At 41.7% G+C, this 23,885-nt stretch overlaps 1 pseudogene; it reads right to left on the bottom strand.

The window, feature by feature from the left end:
• Positions 1-10,900: 10,900 nt before the first annotated feature.
• Positions 10,901-18,371, bottom strand: LOC142668046 (uncharacterized; annotated as a pseudogene).
• Positions 18,372-23,885: the final 5,514 nt, after the last annotated feature.

The following is a 23,885-nucleotide window of genomic DNA, read 5'->3' as shown; positions in this document are numbered from 1 at the left end:
CAGGGAGCCGGGCTCCTAGCATCATACTTATGTACGATGCTAGGAGTCCCTGCCTCGCTGCCGGACAACTGTCCAGTACGGGACAGTTGTCCGGCAGCGAGGCAGGGACTCCTAGCATCGTAAATAAGTATGATGCTAGGAGCCCGGCTCCCTACACTGTGTTCGGTCCAGGACTTGCGGCCGAAATACGTCCGTCAATTACGGACGGAATGACCTCGTGTGAATCCAGCCTTACTCACAATCATTCTCCTACCCATCCGACTACAGTCACGTAAAGACACCCCATGTAATATATATTTTTTTACATCTGTTGACATGTGTATCAATATTTAATCTTCATTCATACAGTATAAAAAGATAAAACAAAAAATCATAAATTGAATTTGCAATAATTTTTTAACCAAAAAAAAACACCTCACAGATATGCCACTTCCTTGTACGGCTCAAATACCTGGTACTGCCCCTCTGGCAAAAACAACCTCCAGCAGGTGTTTTTTTTTTTTATAAGGCCTCATTCACACTTGTGTATTTTGGTCAGTATTTTGCATCAGTATTTGTAAGCCAAAACTGGGAGCGGAACAAATACTGATGCAAAATACTGTATAAAATTTGCAAATGTGAATGAGGCTTTACAGGCTACTAGTCTCTTATATGGGAGATTTTATTTCCTACTCTTTCATGGGGAGCATGCACAACCAGTTTTACATCTCCCCCAGCATCTTGATGGTAATTAGAACTAGGCTTTCACTTGAGTATTCAAGAATCCTCCATTTCTTTTTTTGGGCATTCCTTGGTGGGTTTACTGGTATTGCCTTGTTACTAAGTCTACTTTAGGGCTTATTTAGACGAATGTGTAATACGTCCGTGCAACGCGCGTGATTTTCACGCGTGTCGCACGGACCTATGCTTGTCTATGGGGAAGTGCAGACTGTCAGTGATTTTTGCGCGAGTCCGCTGCGTAAAACTCACGACAGGTCCTATATTTCTGCGTATTTCGCGCATCACGCACCCATTGAAGTCAATGGGTGCGTGAAAATCACGCTCCCCACATGGAAGCACTTCCGTGGGACGCGCGTGATTCCCGCAACAGCAGTCAAAAGTATGTTTGCAAACAGAAAAGCACCGCGTGCTTTTCTGCTTACAAACATCCAAACGGAGTGTCATAATGATGGTGGCAGCGCGAAAAGCACGCAGCCGCCCATCCTATGTGATGACACACGGAGCTGTTAAGTGCCTGTTCCAGAAGTCATGTTATTTGCCTAGGTGTTCACGAGCAAATTGCAGTCTTGCCCTGTTTTTTCTGGATAGCTAAGGTTTTTTTTTTTTGGCACACCCCCAAGTAGTTTTCATTTTGAAGCCTTTTTTTGCAATGGAAGACATCAAGAGTGGCAAAATCTGCAGTAGATCTTTAAAGAAATTCTGGGGTTCTCAGAAACTTCTCTCAGCATCTTTTGTTCTGCTCTCAGGCTGATCTTACTGAGACAGACTGGCCTTGACCATTTGGCAGTTGTCGGAAATCTCCACATGTAGATGGTTTTCTGGACAGTCGAATGATTGACATCTAATAATTTGGCCATCTTCCCTTTCCTGAATCATAGACATCGATAACCTTTCTGAAGGCCTCAGAGCGCTCTGGATCTCGGCATGGTGATACCACACATTTCAATAACAAAGGGTAAACCAAACGTCCGAGGTTTAAATTAGACACTTTTCTCCTAGATCCTCTCTGAAGGCCTTTTACACATGCCGATATTCGTCACGTGCAGAGAGCGCCGATCAACGAGACATCATTGATCAGCACTCGTTTGCTCCTGTCACAGGGAGCTATGTATGGGGACGAGCGGTTGTTACTCCGATCGCTCGTCCCCATACATTATCACGTCGGCAGAACGTCTCCATATAGACAGGGAGATGTGCTGCCGACAACGATACTATTTTACTTTTTTAAAACTATACGATCAGTAGATGATCGAGCGTTTGTTCGTTCATCTGCTGATCGCTGCCCTGTTTACACAGGGCAATTATCGGGAACGAATACTCTATGAACGCTTGTCTGCCAGATAATCGCCCAGTGTAAAAGGGCCTTAAGGCTGGAATCACACATTCAGTATTTTTAGCCGAAGCCAAGAGTGTATTAAAAAGAAATGGGAAATATAAATTAAGCACTTCTGGCTTTGAGGTGCAGTTTTTGATGCACTTTTTTTTTTAGGTAAACTGCATGTGTGATTCCAGTTTTGGTTCAAAGATGTAGGTGGCTGTCCCAATCATCTGTATGGGGCTTTCAGAATCCGAGTGCATGCTGCAGAAAAAGCCCCACTCAGAAGTATGGAATGATTTTGACATTTCTGCTACAAATCTGCCGCAAGTAAATATACCCTGATAAGACCAAACAAAGCAGCAGCCACAACCATACCCACATAGGTGACGAATGGACACGAGATTTAGATAGTAAATATTGTAGTATTAGCGCAAAATTCTCGTGTGGCCAAACGCTACCATATAAGGGTGTGAATTTCTGGCTGCGGGTATCAACTGTGTATTAGAGCTGACGCCCGGGTATAATGACAGTGATCGCGCTGTTCCTGGCTGTTTAACTCCTCAAATTCTGCGGTCAATCCAGGCCCCCATGTCTGCCTTCACTCTGCCTATGTAAAGCCCTGCCTGTGGCATGGCTTAAAAGAAGCATGTAAAAATGACAATAGACTGCAATACGTTAGTATTCAATACGTTAGTATTGCAGTGTATTGCACCAGTGATCGAACGATCGCTGGTTCAAGTCCCCTAGGGTGACTAATAAATGTGTAAAAAAAAGTTGAATAAAGCTTTTATTAGTGGAAAAAAAAAAAATTAAAATGTTCCCATTTTTTCTCTAAAGAAATGCTAAAATAATTTAAAAAAGTTAACATAACTGGTATCGCCGTGTCCGTAAAAGCCCGAACTATTACCATATGGTGCTAATTAACCTTCTTGATGAATACTGTAAAAAACTAAATTTTTTTAAAACGCCCACACCTTAACTACCCAAAAATATAGAATAAAAAGTCATCAAAAAGCTGCAAGTACCCCAAAATGGTACCAATAAAAACTACAGCTCGCCCCGAAAACATAAGCTCCTACACGGCTCAATCGACGAAACAAAATAAAAAAAAAAGTGATGACCCTCAGAATAAAACAAAATATATATTTTTTAAATAGTTTTTAAAAAAAAAACAAATTTTGTATCACCGTAATCATTTCAACCCATAGAATAAAGTGAACATGTCCTTTTTACGGCCCAATGAACGCCGTAATAATGAAACACACAAAGAGATGGCACTATCACAGATTTTTTTTTAACATTTCATCCCACAAATGTTTTTGAATACATTGAATGGTGCCATGAAAAACTACAACTTGTCCCGCAAAAAACAAGTCATCAAAATCTTTTGTGACTAGTGAGGTGTCTGTCTCCTCTCGAACTCATAATTTTGCAATATTTTGATGTCAATCCTCAAATATACAATTTTTTTTAGCTTGTTCAAAATCAGCCATACCTTTCTACATCTCAAACTCTTATCAGCAGACAATTGTTAGTTTACCCTTTATTCTCTTATTACAGATTGTATATGCATACCTTGTAACTCCTTATGCTCCTCCCTTCCTTTCTGTACTCTCTTTCCATACCACTCTCTTCCTATGTTTTAAAAGAAAAACTTAAATAAAGAATATATTTAAAAAAAACAAGTCCTCATACGGATAGGTCGACGAAAAATAAAAAAAAGTTTGGGCTTTTAGAACGAAGGGAGGAAAAAACTAAAATGAAAAAAGTAAAATTGGCCATGTCATTAAAGAGGATCTGTCACTAGTTTAGTAATGCCCAATCTCCTATCTGATCTAATAGGTGCTGTCATACTGACCATGCTAGTGAAAATTGTGTCCCAAAAAGTTTATTTTAAAAGTTATGAGCTTTTTTTCTAGATATGTAAATGAGGCTTTATTAGACAAGTAGGTATCAACACAGCAATTATCCTGAGGTGGAGCTGCCTAACAGCCTCTGACACTGTCCCATCAGCATGGAGCTGCTTTACACACAGTGTGAGAGACTGAGACTGGAGGGAAGGAGAATCACATAAAATAGCCATATCTCGGGTTGTGAACAGCTGTTCTGGGGGCATATGAAAGAGGAGATTCTAATCTTCTATATAACACCAGGATCGCAGTTCTAGCTATGAAACAACCGGAGATATCGTCAGTTGAACACACAGTCAGTTATAGAAGCTGTATACTATATGATCACGCTGTGTTACTGGGCAGGGAAGGAGGAGAAGCTGTATGCTGATTGGACAGCGTCATACAGAAAACAGTACACCGCCCGGAATGAAAAGAGTCACCTCCTATTTGAAAAAAAATAAAAATCACACTGTAGTTATAAGCATCATAACGCCTATTAGATTAGTTAGGAAATAGGGAATTAATAAACTGGTGACAGCCTCTTTAAGGGGTTAAGGTAGTGATAAATACATTATGTTAAAAAAAACCTGAATTTTTATTTTATTCAACTGTAAAGTCAAATTTAGTGTTTTTTATTTGGTTCAATTCCATAATTTTCATCTGTTTATACTGTTTTAATGAAAGTCAAATATAAAATGTCGATATATTTTAAAAAACAAAAAGTTTACATTGTCCTTAGGGCAGATTCAGACGAACGTTGCGTTTTTGCGCGCGCAAACAACGCAGCGTTTTGCGCGCACAAAAACCACTTGACAGCTGCGTGTGTCATCCGTGTATGTGATTTTCGCGCAGCCGCCATCATAGAGATGAGGCTAGTCGACGTCCGTCACTGTCCAAGGTGCTGAAAGAGCTAACTGATCGGCAGTAACTCTTTCAGCACCCTCAACAGTAAATGGCGAACACCATATCGAGAAAGTTCGTACTTACCGAGAACTTCGCTCCCGGCCGTTGCCTTGGTGACGCGTCCTTGGTGACGCGCCTCTCTTGACATCGGGCCCCACCTCCCTGGATGACGCGGCAGTCCATGTGACCGCTGCAGCCTGTGCTTGGCCTGTGATTGGCTGGAGCTGTCACTTGGACTGAATTGTCATCCCGGGAGGTCAGACTGGAGGAAGAAGCCGGGAGTTATCGGTAAGTCAGAATTTTTTTTTTACAGGTTCATGTATATTGGGATCGGAAGTCACTGTCCATGGTGCTGAAACAGTTTAACTCTTTCAGCACCCTGGACAGTGACTTTCTCCTGACGTCGCGTACCGGAAATTTTTTTGCCGGGTTCGGCCAAAACGAGTTCGGCCGAACCCGGTGAAGTTCGGTTGTCCGGGTTCGCTCATCTCAAAGACACTCCGTTTGGAAACAGAAAAGCACGTGGTGCTTTTCTGTTTACATTCATCCTTTTGACAGCTGGTGTGCTGTTTCAGTCGGTTCGCACGGAAGTGCTTCCGTGCGACCTGCGTGATTTTCACGCACCCAGTGACTTCAATGGGTGCGTGATGCGCGAAATACGCGGAGATATTGAGCATGTCGCGCTTTTTGCGCAGCTGACAAACGCTGCGCAAAAAGCACGGACTGTCTGTACTGCCCCATAGACTTGTATTGGTCTGTGCGTGGCGCGTGAAAACCACGCGGCCCGCACGGACCGAATACATGTTCGTGTGAATCCCCCCTTACGGTCAGTCTGGATTCTCCTGCAGTGTGGGGGAATTTATGAATACAGTAATAAGGAGCAAGGTTCATGGTAACAATTCAGCTTCTTCTTTGTAAGTAAACAAGGCTCTTCTTTTCTTCCTTATATCCACAATATTTTTCCATCATGGATCCCGGTCACATTTGACCCATAATTTGAGTGTTTGGCAGATCCAGGCTAATTCCACCCAAAAAAAAAATGAACAAACACTCTTATTGGCTGTTTAACCCCTTAAGGACGCAGCCTAGTTTTGGCCTTAAAGGAACAGTGTCATCACAAATTATTTTTTTATATGTTAAAGATGTTAGTGCTTTATTAAAAACGTTTATATTCATTTGTGTGTTTGTGTTTTACTTTTTCTTATTTTTACACTTTTTCTTCCCTATGGGGGCTGCCATTTTTTGTTCCATTTCTGTGTGTGTCGATTAACGACACATACAGACATGGAATACGGCAGCCACAGTCCCATAGGGACTGCGAACGGCTCCCGTCCCATTGACTGCAGTGTACGGCGTCTGTGTGGGAACTGCGCATGCGCCGCTCCCACACAGTCCTATTCGAAATTGGCGCCGTCCGGCGCCATTTTCCTGTGGACCGGAAGTCGCGGCCGGACAGTAATATTACTACTTCCGGTCGCGGCTTCCGGATTTGTGCACTTGCACCAGCGGCAGCAAACGGAGCGGACGGGCCGGAGGGAGCCGCGGCGGCAGGAGCAGGTAAGAGATTTCAATGTATGTTCGTGTTTGTGTGTGTTTACTACTGTATGTAAACCTACTACACTGTGGGTTAGCTCAAAAAATGGCGACACACAGTGTAGGAGGTTACATCGTTCAAACCCCTCGTTTATCCCGGCACTAGCCAGGATAAAGGAGGGGGGAATGCTGAGAGCTCACTAGAGCGAGGGCTTTTAACCCAATGTTGCAATGCTGCAATTTTGGGAACAGCTCCATCTAGTGACCAAAAATGGGTAGTATTATAAATTAGAAATAATTTATAATATTTCCTGGACTCGTGCAAAAAAATAAAAAAAATTTGAACAATGTTTAATCACCCACACACTAAATGTTTAATTTTTAAAAAAAAACCATGTTTTTCTGGCAACACATTCCCTTTAAGGCTCAGAGCCCATTTTTCAAATCTGACATATTTCACTTTATGTGGTAATAACGTCGGAATGCTTAAACCTACCCAAGCGATTCTGAGATTGTTTTCTCGTGACACATTGGGCATCATGTTCGTGGTAAAATTTGGTCGATATATTCAGTGTTTATTGGTGAAAAATTGCAACATTTAGAGAAAATTTTGAAAAAATAGCATTTTTCAGAATTGAAATGCATCTGCTTGTAAAACAGACGGTTATACCACCCAAAATAGTTACTAGTTCACATTTCCCATATGTCTACTTTAGATTGGCATCGTTTTTTGTACATTATTTTATTTTTCTTGGACGTTACAAGGCTTAGAACATAAACAGCAATTTCTCATATTTTTAATTTCAAAAAGCCTTTTTTTTAAGGTACCTCTTGAGGTCTGAAGTGGCTTTGTGGGGCCTATGTATTAGAAACCCTGATAAAACACCCCATTTTAAAAACTAGACCCCTCAAAGTATTCAAAACAGCATTTAGAAAGTTTTTTTTAACCCTTCAGGCATTTCACAGGAATTAAAGCAAAGTGGAGGTGAAATTTGCAAATTTCATTTTTCTTGCTGAATTTCAATTTTATTCATTTTTTTTTCTGTAACACAGAAGGTTTTACCAGAGAAACACTACTAAATATGTATTGTCCAGATTCTGCAGTTTTTAGAAATGTCCCACATGTGGCCCTACTGCGCTCGTGGACTAAAACACAAGCCCTAGAAGCAAAGAAGCACCTAGTGCATTTTGAGGCCTCTTTTTTTATTAGAATATATTTTAGGCAGCATGCCAGGTTTGAAGAGGTGTTGAGGTGCCAAAACAGTAGAAATCCCCCAATAGTGACCCCATTTTGGAAACTACACCCCTCAAGGAATTCATTTATGGTTGTTGTTACCATTTTGACCGCACAGTTTTTTCACAGCACGTATTTGAATTGGGCTGTGAAATGAAAAAAAATTTCATTTTTTCCAATAAAATGTCATTTGTGATCAAAATTTCTTATTTTCACAGGGAACAAAATACCCCATTTTGTTGCCCAATTTGTCCTGAGTGCGGCAATACCCCATTTGTGGTGATAAACTGCCGTTTGGACCCATGGGAGGGCTCAGAAGGAAAGGAGCACTGTGTGTTCTTTGGAGTCCAGATTTTGCTGGATTGGTTTTCGGGTGCCATGTCGCATTTGCAAAGCCCCAGAGGTATCAAAGCAATAGAAACCAACCACAAATGACCCCATTTTGGAAACTACACCCCTCAAGGAATTCATTTATGGGTAATGTGACCATTTAGACCCCATAGTTTTTTCACAAAACTTATTTGAATTGGGCTGGGAATGAAAACAAAATTATTTTTTTCAAATAATATGTAGTTTTGGCTGAAAATTTCTTATTTTCACAAGAAACAAAACACCCCATTCTGTTGCGCACTTTGTTCTGAGTGCCGCAATACCCCATTTGTTGTGATAAACTGCCGTTTGGGCCCATGGGAGGGCTCAGAAGGAAAGGACCACCATTTGGCCTACTGGGGATTTTCTAGTGCGAAGTCATGTATGCAGAAGCACCTGAGGTATACCAGTACAGTTGAAACCCGCAAGAAGTGACCCCGTTTTAATAACTACACCCTTAAGGCATTCATCTAGAGGTGTAGTGAGCATTTTGACCAGAGACCTACACCCCCATAAACTGTAATGTGGGTTCTCCCGGGTATGGCAATACCCTACATGTGGCTGTTATCAGCTGCCTGGACACACAGCAGGGCTCAGAGGGGAAAGACGTGGGGGGATAAGCTGTGCGGAGTGCATCAGGGTAAGTAAAATTGGGGTAAATTATAAACCAAGGGATGTATGATAAATTTTAAAACTGACTTTCATACAGAGCTCTGGTTATTCGGGACACGTGTCACATTGATATATTGTGTCATCCCTTATCGCCCTCTTATAGCAGACTTTGCACCTCTTTTGACTTTTTCCCTTCTTGCCAGTTTGGGGAACTTCTCCTGGAAAGTGTTGCCGCCTTGGTACGATGCGTGTGGCCCCACTTCCAGAAGTACTGGGTGCCCCCCCTTCTTGGTCCCTAAAGATTAGGTTCTTGATAATCACCTCTTGAAATTCCAGGAAAGTTCCCGTCTGGCCTGCACATCGACGTAGCACGTACGCATTGTACAATGCCATCTGTATGATGTGCCCGGCCAGCTTCTTATACCACAACGCATGGCGCTGTAGGGCTTCAGGATTTGATCTTACAAGTCCATCCCTCCCATGTACCTATTGTAGTCCAGGATGCAGTCTGGTTTGGGGGTGGCCTTCCCTTCATATAGCCTAAACCTGTAGGTATACCCGGATGCACTCTCACACAGCTTATACATCTTCACGCCATACCTTGCCCTCTTACCCGGCAGGTACTCGCGGAATTGAACCCTCCCTTTAAAATGTACCAGGGACTCATCAATAGAAAAACACTTCTCGGGGGTGAATGCTTGGGAAAACCGGGCACTGGAACGGTCTAATAGGGGTCTCCGTTTATACAAACGGTCAAAACTGGGGTCATCTCGGGGTGGGCACGGCTCATTATCAGTATAATGTAAGAAGCGAAGTATTGCCTCATTTATTTATTTTTTTAGGTTCCAGTTCAGTTCTGAAGTTGCTTTGAGGGGCCCATATATTAGAAACCCCTATCAAATACCCCATTTTAGAAACTAGACCCCTCAAAGTATTCACAACAGCATTTAGAAAGTTTATGAACCCTTTAGGTGTTTCACAGAAATTTAGAACAAAGTAGAGGTGAAATTTACATATTTTTTTTGTCAGAAAATCCTCTTTATACCATTTTTTTGATAACACAAAAGGATTTATCAGAGAAACGCAACTTAATACGTATTGCCCAGATTCTGCAGTTTTGAGAAATATCCCACATGTGGCCCTAGTGCGGTAATGGACTGAAGCACCGGCCTCCGAATCAAAGGAGCACCTAGTGGATTTTGAGGCCTCTTTTTTTATTAGGCACCATGTCTGGTTTGAAGAGGTCTTGTGGTGCCAAAACATTGGGAACCCCCCAAAAGTGACCCCAATTTGGAAACTAGACCCCTTGAGGAATCCATTTTAGTTTTCTTGGGGAGCATGCAGCTTTTTGATCAGTTTTTATTCTATTTTTAGGTGGCGTGGTGACTAATAAACAGCAATTCTACTATTGTTTTTGTATACTTTTTTTTACTGCGTGCACCGTGCACTATAAATGACATATTCACTTTATTCTGCGGGGCGATACGATTACGTCGATACCAGATGTTTATAGTTTTTTTTATGTCTTATGGCGTTTGCACAATAAAATACGTTTTGTAAACAATCATTCACTTTTTGTGTTACCTTATTCTAAGAGCCAGAACGTTTTTATTTTTCCATCAATAAAGCCGTGCGAGGACTTATTTTTTGCGTAACGAACTGTAGTTTCAATCAGTACCATTTTTCGGTACATGAGACTTTGTGATCTCTTTTTATTCCATTTTTTGGGAGGTGAAGTGACCAAACAATTGTGATTGTGGTTCGGTTTATTATTATTTTCTTTTACGGCGTTCACCGTGCGGGATAAATAATGAAATAACTTTGTAGTTCAGGCCGTTACGGATGCGGCGATACCAATTATGTATAGTTTATTTGTTTGTTTATATATTTTTATTAATAATAAATGACTGATAAGGGAAAAAGGGGGATTTTTACTTTTAATACTTTTAAAACTTTTATTTTCTTATTTTTACACATTTTTTTTTTTACTGTATTACTTTGTCCCACTAGGGGACTTGAGGACAGGAGGCCCTGATCGCAATTCTAATACACTGCACTACATGCGTAGTGCAGTGTATTAGAACTGTCAGCTACTCACTGACAGCAAGCATAGTTGTCAGGACCCACTAGGCTTCCGTCTATGGCATAGCCGGACGCCATTGTTTGGTGTCCGGTTGCCATAGTCACCATCGCCGGCCGCTATCGCGTAGCAGGCCGGAGATGGCAGCTTAACCCCTAAAAAGCCGCGATCTCTATAGAACGCGGCTTTTAAGGGGTTAATCAGCGGGGACACAGCGATCGGTCCCCGCTGTAGGAGCTGTGACAGCTGCTGAACAAGACAGCAGCTGTCACAGCTCCTGTATGTGTCGGGAGGACGGCCGAAACGGCCGTTACTCCCGAGACGTACTATTAGGTCATGGAGCACGAACGATACAGCTGCCATGACCTAATAGTACGTCCAGGAGCGGGAAGGGGTTAATGTCTGTGAATAATCTGATGTGTTCAAAATCTTTTTCTGCTCTTATAGCATTTCCCACACTCTAAATGAGAATATGGTTTCTACTCTGAGGAGTTCCAAAATTTGATTTCTTTCTAAAAAAATCTTCCACATAAAGAAAATCAAAATGGCTTCTCTCCTGTGTAGTTTCTCTGATGAGCCCTAAGTTTGCATTTATTCTTATAACATTTCCCACATTCTGAACATGAATACGGCTTCTCTCCTGTGTAACTTCTCTCATGTGTAACAAGACGTGATTTATGTGCAAAACATTTCCCACATTCTGAACATGAATACGGCTTCTCCCCTGTGTGACTTCTCTCATGTGTAACTAGATTTGATTTATCTCTAAAACATTTCCCACATTCTGAACATGAATATGGCTTTTCTCCTGTGTGAATTCTCTCATGTCTAACAAGACTTGATTTATCTGTAAAACATTTCCCACATTCTGAACATGAATATGGTTTCTCTCCTGTGTGAATTCTCTCATGTATAACAAGATGTGATTTGTCTGTAAAACATTTCCCACATTCTGAACATGAATACGGCTTCTCCCCGGTGTGACTTCTCTCATGTATAACAAGATGTGATTTATCTGTAAAACATTTCAAACATTCTGAACATGAATATGGCTTCTCTCTTTCGTGAATTCTCTCATGTCTAACATGACTTGATTTATCTCTAAAACATTTCCCACATTTCGAACATGAATATGGTTTCTCTCCTGTGTGAATTCTCTCATGTGTAACAAGATGTGATTTATCTGTAAAACATTTCCCACATTCTGAACATGAATACGGCTTCACGCCTGTGTGACTTCTCTCATGTCTAACATGACTTGATTTATCTGTAAAACATTTCCCACATTCTGGACATGAATATGGCTTCTCTCCTGTGTGAATTCTCTCATGTCTAACATGACTTGATTTATCTGTAAAACATTTCCCACATTCTGAACATGAATATGGCTTCTCTCCTGTGTGAATTCTCTCATGTGTAACAAGAAGTTTTTTATGTGCAAAACATTTTCCACATTCTGAACATGAATACGGCTTCTCTCCTGTTTGAATTCTTCTGTTTGTACAAAGACCTGAGTTTTTTGTGACCCGTTTACCACATTTAAATCTTTTACCCCCTTTCTGAGCTGTACTTGGGGTAACAATCTGTGATTGGTCAGGAGACTGCACCTCGTGATTTGGGGAATTATATGATAAATCTGTACTGTGAAGTCCTGGATGTACATTAAGGGTAATGAGGTTTTCTCCTGAAGACTGCTGCATGATATCTTCATCTTCTACTTTATCATTTATCGAGAACATGAAATTTCCCTCAGACTTCTTACTGGGATTTTCTGTTAGGATTAAAAATGCAATTTATGATTTTGTTTCAAAACACATAAGTTGACAAACTCATAACATTTATATCAGGCTGGAAACACACATGCAGTGATCTGAGCCAAAGCCAGAAGGGGGATCAAGCAAGACGTAGAAGTTTTAGCCGTGCCTTTTGAATCCACTCCTGGTTGCAGCTCAAAAACCTGCCTCAAAAACTATATGTATGATTCCAGCCTTATAAACGCTTTGTTTAACACTACACCCAGTCCTCCACTTTTATAAAATTGACTTGATAAAATTTTTTTTTGAAAAGCAGGAACCTTGTCTGGTAATGAAGCCGGTCTTCTGTCAACACATTTGGCCCTTCAATACTAATTTGACATACAACTTAACTTAATAATGCTACTGACAATCTAATCTTGGCCACAGTCTACATTTAAGAAGATAATATGTCATGACACAAAGCACACATCTCAGGCTAAATTCATGGACATGACAATGAGGTCTGAATATCCTAATGGCTGATCAGTCACCAGATTTCAATTTTATAGAAGCACTTTAGGATGTAGTGGAATAGACAGAGTGAGGTTATCAATCAGAATCTGTAATAAAGGTTTACAGTACATTGTAATATCATTACACTTAGGGTCTGTTCACATCAGCGTTACCCTTCCGCTGAGGGTTTCCGTCGGGATAACCCCTTAATGGAAAGGCAAACAGAAACCCCCGCTTCCGTTTGCATCACCATTGATCACAATGGTGACGGAAACGTTGCTAAAGGTGTAAGTTTGTCACCGTTGTGACAGGGTTCCCTAGTTTTGACGGACTCAATAGTGCAGTAAACTCAGGCTATTCCAAGAGGGAAAAAAGGTCCTATTAAGTACTAATAAGGTGGACTTGATGAAGTGGCCTCATTCTAGTTTTAGCCATGTGATAATTTAATAGCAAATTATTGTTCTATTCCTCTGCCGACCTATTTTTATTTGGTCTTGTTTATCTCAGAACATAGAGGGCTTCGATATTGTGTAATAAACTTTGTGATATATTTAACTCTGATGGAGTGGAAAAGGCGTATATGTGAAACTCTGCTGGACTTTTCAAACGTTCTTGCAGACATTGGTGTGGACCACCAGGACGTTTATAGTCTATGGGAAGTCAGCAACTGGATAAAATAGGTGCTTCCTAATAATCTGTTAGGTTCTGGGGTTTTTAATCCAATATAAAAAAAACCGAAAAAAAAAAAACAACACACCACATCTTTAACTGGTTGCCGACACAGGACGAGAATTCTCGCCTGTGTGATAGCCGTCTGTGCGCGCGATCGAGAGCGGGGCAACGGCTGTAATACACAGCCACGGCCCCGCTCTGACAGCGGAGAGGAGAGAAACATCTTCTCTCCGCCGTTAACCCTTTGAACGCCACGATGAAAGCTGATCGCAGCGTTCAAGGAGAGGGGGCTGCACTTTGATCGCGTCACAGAAGATAACCGTGACACGATCAAAGCCCACAACTCATATGGCCAGACAGCCCAGGGTCCATTGAAGGACCCCAGGGCTGTCTGAACATATTTCTTGTTGTTAGGGCATACTGAGGTATGCCCTAACAACTGCCTGTGTACAATCAGTACACAGGCTAATGTACGGGCATATAGATCTATGCCAGTACATTACAGTTACAAAATCAAAATCAAAATGATAAATCCCTTTATGGGATTAAAAAAAAAGTTACATGAATGTAAAAAAAAAAATTAATGATAAATAAATAAAAAGTAAAAAAAATACACAGAAACACATTTTTTTGTATAATAAATATATTTTAAAAAGTTTAAGTCCCAAAACATGAAATATAGACATATTTGGTATATTTGGTATCGCCACGACCGTAACAACCTGTACAACAAATGTTTAACATTATTTATGATGATCGGTGTATGGTGTAAAAAAAATAAATATTAAAACCGCTGCAGAACTGCTTTTTTTCTGCATTTTCGCCAAAACAAAAATTTATAGAAATTAAACGATAATGTATTTGTACCAAAAAAAATAAAAAAAAGAGTTATGAGCGTTGAGATGCAAAGAGGGAAATCTAAAAAAATTGCTCTGTCCTCAAGGCCAAAATTGGCCGTGTCTTTAAGGGGTTAAACCAACCCACTTGAAAATTTCTTAAAATGTACCAAAATTTGGACGACTTTTCAGAATAATCTGCCATATATGCGTGCAGGAGAAATAACACTTTCTCATTACATGACTTGTATATGGCATTCGTTTAGCAGTCTTCCCTCTGCAAGTTATAACTATAATTTTCAGTTTTTCCCTGAGGTAGTGGGTGGAGCCTAACTGCTATCATGTCTTGTATGCACTGCACACACAGAGCAGAGAGCCATCGTGGTCCACTATCTCTCTGTAGCACACCCTTAGAAGCTGCAGCAGCATGGAGGATATTATACAGCAGTAAGGAGCAGTGCAGCGGAAAATCCAGCACTGGGGTGAAATATAAAACTCTTACCAGCAGCCTATGTCTCCTCTCTCTGTTTCTTCTACCCCTCCCCCTTCAAACACTTCTATTGGCAACAGTGTTTATGTCTTTATGCTCCTGCTTTCTCCTGCTTCCCCTAGCCTCTCCATAGACTTCGATAAGCAGCAGCGTCCATGTGCCTCTCACCCAGTGGCCCTAACTTCACATAAAAGTTTAATGGATAAAACGTCTACATTTTAACCATAAGTAAATGACAAAGTTGATATGTATCAGGTATACTATTAGTTTACCATAAGTTGTTTGAAAAGTTAGTGTCCATATAAAGCAGACGTTCCAAAATAGCTATTTAGTGAACAGTAGATTACAGCGGAGATCTGATTGCTTGTTATTGAAGCCTAAGGTACTACAGAAATTTCCTGAAGACAACATGTCCATTTGTGACTTGTGCGCAGAGTTGTCATGGGGATCTTGTGTGTTTTCTAATAGTTTCTCAATTCTTATCCCCAGACTCATATTAAAAGGGGTTTTCCAGGGACGTAAAATTTTTGGACTAATACGAGAGAAGCGTTAAAGGGAGGTATGGGGCACGCTCACGGGCTGAGCACGCTCCATACTCAGCGGGTGTCTGTTGTGCAATACTCATTTTGATTACACCCATTTAACCCCTTAGATGCTGCGCTCAATTGTGACCCGCATAGAAAACCGGAGTAAATTGCAAAACGAATACGTATTTTTTAAAGAGGCTCTGTCACCAGATTTTGCAACCCCTATCTGCTATTGCAGCAGATAGGCGCTGCAATGTAGATTACAGTAACGTTTTTATTTTTTAAAAACGAGCATTTTTGGCCAAGTTATGACCATTTTCGTATTTATGCAAATGAGGCTTGCAAAAGTACAACTGGGCGTGTTGAAAAGTAAAAGTCCAAGTGGGCGTGTATTATGTGCGTACATCGGGGCGTGTTTACTACTTTTACTAGCTGGGCGTAGTGTATAGAAGTATCATCCACTTCTCTTCAGAACGCCCAGCTTCTGGCAGTGCAGACACAGCCGTGTTCTCAAGAGATCACGCTGTGTCGTCACTCACAGGTCCTGCATCGTGTCAGACGAGCGAGGACACATCGGCACCAGAGGCTACAGATGATTCTGCAGCAGCATCGGCGTTTGCAGGTAAGTCGATGTAGCTACTTACCTGCTGATGCAGAATCAACTGTAGCCTCTGGTGCCGACACGATGCAGGACCTGTGAGTGACGTCACAGATCTGCACTGCCAGAAGCTGGGCGTTCTGAAGAGAAGTGGATGATACTTCTCATCAGAACGCCCAGCTAGTAAAAGAAGTAAACACGCCCAGATGTAACACACATAATACACGCCCAGTTGTACTTTTACTTTTCAACACGCCCAGTTGTACTTTTGCAAGCCTCATTTGAATAAATACAAAAATGGTTATAACTTGGCCAAAAATGCTCGTTTTTTAAAAATAAAAACGTTACTGTAATCTACATTGCAGCGCCTATCTGCTGCAATAGCAGATAGGGGTTGCAAAATCTGGTGACAGAGCCTCTTTAGAGCATTTTTTGGGTGTGGTTTCAACTGCAACTCAACCGCAATGTCTCCATACACCCCAAGACTACAAGGATATTTAAAGACCTTGTTTTAGTGCGATTCGCTGCATATCACGGCCCACACTTCATTGCAACGAGAGGGACCAGAGTTAAGTCCGATCCCACTCGTTTAACCCTTAGATGCTACATTCAATAGAGACATCTAACCCGTTAGAAAAAGGGGGAAGGGGGCCCCTTCACCACCCCCCCCCCATCCGCGATGCCGATGGTTGTCATAGCAGCCTAGGGGCCTAATGAGGTCTGCCATCTTTCTGCCCTTTGGCAGGGCTTAAATAGTAGGCGGTAAAAAACACAGTATACTGCAATACATAAGTATCGCAGTATGTTCTGCAAACGATCAGACGATCGGCAAAACCCCTAGGGAAACTACTAAAAAGAAGTAAAACACAGCAAAATAAAGTCTTCAAAATACTCAGTTTTTTTTTTTAAGTAGTAAAATAAATATATATATATATATATATATATATATATATATATATATATATATATATATATAAGATATCAATTTATTATCACCGTAATCGTATTGTTCCATAGACTAAAAAGAACATGTTGTTTTTACCGCACGGTGAACAAGACCCCCAAAAATTAGTTTTTTTTCCACATTTCAGCCCACAAATACATTTTTACCGGTTTCCCAGTTGTACTATTATTTGGTTCAATAAATGGGGCCGTTCAAACTACAACGCCACAAAATCAAGCCCTCATACGGCTATATCGGCGGAAAACTAAAGTTATGGCCGGGTGGGGAGAAAAAACAAATAAAAAACTGAAAAATTGCTGCAGCGGGAAGGGGTTAAGATATATCGAAGGTATAACAGGCATTACAACATGGGGCCTTCAACCCCTTAATGACAAGGCATAAAAAGGCCTTAATGACCAGATATATATTTTTTTCATTTTTGCCTTGCATTAAAAATTCTCCCGCATAAAACAAGGCCTCATACACATACGGTGTATGAAGCCTTATATAATGCGGGAGAATTTTTAATATTTTTTTTGCGAGTTTTCGTGGTTGAAAAAAGTTACAAGTTACCCAATTTATTTTTGCAGCTAAAATATATGAAAAAGCGATTTAAATTAATTCTTTCGGTTATTTGGTCGTGTAGATACCTAATATGTGTCGTTTTTTTATTTTTATGTAATGTCGGGGCAATAAAATGTATCTTATGATGCTAAATAAATACTTTTTTTAACATTTGCTTTTTTTAATATTTATTAATACGCAGAGCAACACAAACCAGAGGAGCAGAGGGATTTCCTCCACTCGTCTTTGCAATGGGGTTAGGCAAGTATGTATATTAAATGTTTTTATTAGGCATTATTGGTGCTGAATGAGAATATTATACTGTGTAGGGGCAGCTATCGGGGGATGTATTATACACAGCAGGCTAAGGGGATCTATATCCAATGGCGTGGCATGCAAAAGGGGATGTGGCCTAAAAATTGTCCATTAACCGTAATTGCGGTTACATGTTCATATAATCGTGATTTTGATTTAAATCATAATCGCCCAACCATAGCTGGCGCTCCCCAAAATCTGATACAAAGCCTAGTGCATGACCGGAGTCATATAACACCTTGTAGAGAACTTCTATGTGCAGTCACAGCTCCCTCTGGTCCTGCACCATGTATAACACATTGTCTGAAGTGTTACTGTAATGTAGAACTAAGGAGGAACTCCACCTTAACAAACCTCCCAATTCACTTTCTAATGTCATTATTACTTACCTGTGGTAACACTTCCTGGAATTTCCTCCTCCACTTCACTGTTACACGGGTGATCGCCCCTCACCCGCTCTTCTTCTTCTTCATCCTCCACTTTATTATTAGTCAGATCTTCCCCCTGATTTCACATATGTAACAATTCAGTACAATACAGCAGAGAATGCGAAGAATCTAACAGATCAACATACGAAACCACCAAAATCTATGACCACATCTATGACCGCAGGACCAAAAAGCTCCACACCCCCCCCTATATAGATCTGGTATAGGGCTTAGCTTCATCTACCTGATGATTCTCTGGGACATTGTGATTTTCCTCTGGACAGTCCTGGGAATACAGAGGACTGGGACATCTCTCTGGTGGATTTATCCTAATGGATCCATCTGTAGGAGACACAAAGTGACTGAATACATGACTACTGTATATCTGTCTATATATCAGACACCTCTCTTCACTTCTATGTTTACTGATCAGAGCCGAAATTACAAAGTTGAGGTTCTCACTACCGGTGTCGAGGTCCCTGTGCCTTGAAAGCCGCAGGCTTAAAGTTGAGACCAGAGTAGATGGTCGGGTGTCAATGGCTCCCTGCACTGCCGTTGTATAAAATTGTTTCCTTGACCTGAGGAAAAACAAGTCCGATCCATGGAGGCCGCACCTCACAACTTACAGGACTTGGAGGATATTCTGCTAAGGTCATGGGACTAGATACCACAGGAACCTTCAGAGGTCTTGTGGAGTCCATGCTTCGATGGGTCAGAGAGTTAGACACATGAAGCCGAGGACGGTACACCTCGCTTTACTGCGCTCGTACAGTGTATTGCTCTTGGCTTCATTTGTACCAAAGGACACTTTTTTATAATCTGTCTGATGAGTGGAGCGCTCTGGATTTATTGTAAGCATACAGGAAACGTAAGGATTTAACATGATGTTAAGAGACAAAGTTGTGGAGCTCCTACATTACATGTAAATGTACACACGTGTATATGTACTGCACATGACGCTATTAAGACTTCAACATGGCCGCCAGTCCAGCCTGTGCCCACAGTAATGCCAAACACATATCTGTCTCTTCTCACCTTGTGATGTGCGCGGCCGGTAGTTCTCCATCATGACCTCCTCGTACAAATCCTTGTGCCCTTCTAGATACTCCCACTCCTCCATGGAGAAATAGACAGTGACATCCTGACACCTTATAGGAACCTGACACACACAATAATACAGTCATCACCCAGACACCTCCAGTGCTGTTACTGTAGAATTTCCCAGCATTCCCAGCAGTGTCACCTCTCCAGTCAGCAGCTCAGTCATCTTGTAGATCAGTTCTAAGATCTTCTTCTCGTGTATCCGGGAGTGAGGGGGAGGCTCTGTAATGGGGCTCTGACTACTGCTCCATCCTCCTGACTCATGGATGATGGGAGTCATACAGTCACCCAATGTCTTCTTCACTATTTTGTACTCCTGTGTATAAAGAGAGACACTTAGAGAACTGAACACAGTAATCTCCCCTCAGTAGCAAGAGGGAGATTGTGACCCCGCTGTATAGAGTTCTAGTGACCCCACATCTGTAATACTGGAGACCTCACCTACAAAAAGACATTGAGGAAATAGAACGAGGCCAAAACTAAAAAGGAAATAATATTGGGGGACTAGATGGACCATGTGCTCTTCTCCAGCCGTCATCTTCAATGTTTCTATATAGATGTCATCCTGATCCTCCTGGTTCCTGGTCATTCTCATTGCTCTACAACATTACTATTGCTGCAGTGGTGACATGACACATAACTGACCATATTGGTGGCTGATCTTCAGCTTTTCTGCTGTGGGCTTCTTGACGTCACTTGGAAGGTCTGGACACTGTTATACAGGACACTGGATTCTTCCTATTACTTCCTATTATGTATTGTCCCTTCCCTATGTGGGACTTGTTCTATAATGTGGAAAAGTTTACCTCTCCGCTCAACAGGTAGATGATCTCCAAGGTGAAGTCTAATATTCTTCTGCTCATCTCATTCCTGTCCTTGTCCATCCTTGTTGGGTCATTCAGGAGAAAGAACGTTGTGGAGGAGAAGATGAGAAAACTGGAGGAACTGGAGGATCTAGTACTGCAGACGTCTTTATGAAGAAAGGAGAAGATGGAAATCATACAGGCGACAACATCATGTGTGACATGCAGAACCTCACTTATTGATCATTCAGAGAAACATCTTCTCAGAGCCGTCACCACATGGAATAAAGGGGTATTCCCAACATGGACATTTTCCCTCAGTATATGCCAGAAATGTCTGATAGATGCGGCTCCACCTCTGGCCGTGCTCGGCTGTTTCTGGAACTCATATACAAGTGAATGGAGAGAGTCGTGCACACGTGTGGTCACCTCTCCATTCATTCTCCACCTGGATGTAGTTATCACCTCACCAGGCGGGTCGGGGGTCCCCTGTTCTCCACATAGAGACAACCTGACACATGGTGGATACTGGGGAGACATTGCTCACATCTCACAAGACATGGTAGAGTTTGTCCCACAAAAAACATCAATCCCCCACTCCGTTCCATCGACTGAAAAATAAAAAAAAAGTTCTGCCAATTTGGTGACACAAAACAATTATTTTTTTTTAAGAATTAAGTTTTTTCTTTGTAAATGTCGCACATCATGAAAAACGATAGAAATTTGCTATCTCCGTAATCGTATTGACGGAAGAATAAAGTTATCAGGATGTTTTTACCAAAAAAATACATTGGAGGAAAAATCACAGATTTTCACATTTTCCCCCACATAGAAGTTTTGAGGTTGCAGTGACATTATGTGATATTTTATAGGACGTCCTGAAAATCTACAACTCATCCCGCAGAATCTAACCATCACACCGCGGAACTGTCAGAAAAGCAAGAAAGTTATAGATCTGAGAAGACAGGGGGGGGGGGAATAGAAACTGTCCTGGTGGTTAAGGGGTTAACCTGCGGTGCGGATTATAAGCACGCAGGATATCGGATTTATACCGTGGATTCGCTGCGCATTTGTTGCAGAATTTCCCCATTAAGTTCAATGGGAAAGTCTAGTTCCGCAAGAAAAACGACATTGTTCCCAGAATCCTCTGCGGCTCCACCGCGTGTTCACAGCAACGCTGCAGGTTACATATATATATATATATATATAAAAAAAAGAAGGCATCAAGTGACCCCTGCAGCCAATCACAGGCTGGAGAGGTTACGTCATTATAGCGGTCACCTGGACACAGCCGGAAGAGCAGGGTCATGTTGCTATGGTAACGATGGGAGAGGTGAGGATCGGCCTTGTTGTATTTCTGTAGTAGATATTCGGGAGGATTATACGTCCACCATTTGGGGTGAATATTCGGGGAGATTTCCTTGCGTGTTGTGGGTCGTATTCGCTACGTGTGAACATTCCCTTAAACTGCACGGTGAACGACATTAACAAGAATTGTATCAAAGTCAGTGAATAAGTTGTATGTAGCGAATATTATGTCATTACAAAATACGACTCGTCCCACAAAACATCCGACCACTACAAAGACCAGAAATAACAACTTACCCCAAAGAGATGGGCAATGGAGGGGTTAAATCCCGGCTAGGAGTCCAGTGGGCGGGGTCACTCAATGATTGACAGCTCTCTGTATACACACTCATACCGGGGTGACTGATAACAGAGAGAACACCCGACCAGCGCTGCTCTCTACCTCATACATGGAAATAGCTGAAGGACCTGTGATGACGTCAACACCACGTGACAAGGGCAGGAGGGACGGAGCTTATCAGTGGAGAGACGTGGTGGATGAAGGACATGTAACAATATAAAGATCACGTGACCGCTGCATCTGGGGACGGAGCTTAGAAGTGCAAAGAATGAGAGATGTATGAAGGATATATGATGATCACGTGACATGAGGGGGAATGGGGATCATGTGACCAGTGCAGGGGTGATCGGAGCTAAGCAGTGCGAAATATAAAGGGTTGTGGCTAAAGGACCTGTGATGACGTCACCACCATGTGATCACTGCGGATGGGGCGGACCTTATTAGTGGGGAGGAGACGTGGGGGATGGACCTGTGATGTGGATCACGTAACATAACAGGCTGGTCTATGTGAGGGGGCGGGGCTCCTGTGCGGAAAAATTATGATGATCACGTGACGTTATAGCCCATAACAAGTCTGGACATGCTGGGAGTTGTAGTTCTCTCCTCTTGTACCTCCTCCCTGTAATGTCCGCTATCACATAATAACAGTCGAGAAATGCTGGGAGTTGTAGACCTCACCACGTATACCTCCTCCCCGTATTGTCCTCTGATATCCCATAACAGCCTGGACATGCTGGGAGTTGTAGTTCTCCTCTTATACCCCTCCCTGTAATATCCTCTAATATCCCATAACAACAGTCTGGACATGCTGGGGGTTGTAGTCTTCTCCACTTATATTCCTCCCTGTAATTTCCTCTGATATTCCATAACAAGCTGGACATGCTGGGAGCTGTAGTCCTGTCCTCTTATACCCTTGCCTGTAATGTCCTCTGATATCACATAATTACAGTCTGTACATGCTAGGAGTGGTAGTTCTCTCTTATACCTCCTCCCTGTAATGATATCACATAATAACAGTCTGGACATGCTGGGAGTTGAAGTCCTCTCCTCTTATACCCTTGTCTGTAATGTCCTCTGATATCACATAATTACAGTCTGTACATGCTAGGAGTGGTAGTTCTCTCTTATACCTCCTCCTGTAATGTCCTCTGATATCACATAACAGTCTGGGCATGCTGGGAGTTGTAGTCCTCTACTCTTATACCCCTCCCTGTAATGTCCTCTAATATCCCATATTACCAGCCCAGGCATGCTGGGATTTGTAGTCTTCTCCTCTTATACCCGCTCCCTGTAATGTCCTCTGATATCCCATAATACCAACCCGGACATGATGGGAGTTGTAGTTCTCCCCTTTTATACCGCTCCCTGTAATGTCCTCTGATATCTCATAATTACAGTCTGGACATGCTGGGAGTTGTAGTCCTCTCCTCTAACACCTTGTTAGGAAAGTTTTATAAATTTATGTATCGGAAACTAAAATGTGTATTGAGCTATACAAGTTTCTCTGCAAAAGATTTTTCTGCTGACAAAGTGTTTAATATGTTATCAAGTAGACGGGGTGAGCAGCTGAATTCCTTTAGAGAGACAAGTGAAGTGTTTACATAAGTGTCGAGGTCGAATAAAGAGATAAGAAAGCTGTCTAAGGACTGGTTGGAACAAGGGTTATCCCATGTATAAAAACCATGATACTCAAGCTAGCAGCAGACATTTGCTGATGGATTTTTGATCTACCTGTCACAATGTCTCCTTATCGATAAGAATAAAGACGCGCCATTTTAATTCAGATAACTCCTCGTATCTATTTGATAAGAACCAAAATTCTTCTATCATTTGGTCCTTCGAAGCTGGGAATCCAACATCTCCTGTCCCTCCTCTTCCCGACGACTGCTTACCGTGCACGGGGTGAGTTATTCTATGAGCTCACTAAAAGAAAGACCTCCAGCTGGGTTGGAGTGACAGGTTCTAAAAGAACGTATAGAGAGGAATTGAGGATTCGAGTTTTCATCTGAATAAAGGTAATATAATTTTGTTTATATATGTTTTTATTATT

Source organism: Rhinoderma darwinii, chromosome 1, assembly GCF_050947455.1.
Source record: "Rhinoderma darwinii isolate aRhiDar2 chromosome 1, aRhiDar2.hap1, whole genome shotgun sequence".
Lineage (NCBI taxonomy): Eukaryota > Metazoa > Chordata > Amphibia > Anura > Rhinodermatidae > Rhinoderma > Rhinoderma darwinii.
This window is presented reverse-complemented; position numbering and strand designations above follow the sequence as displayed.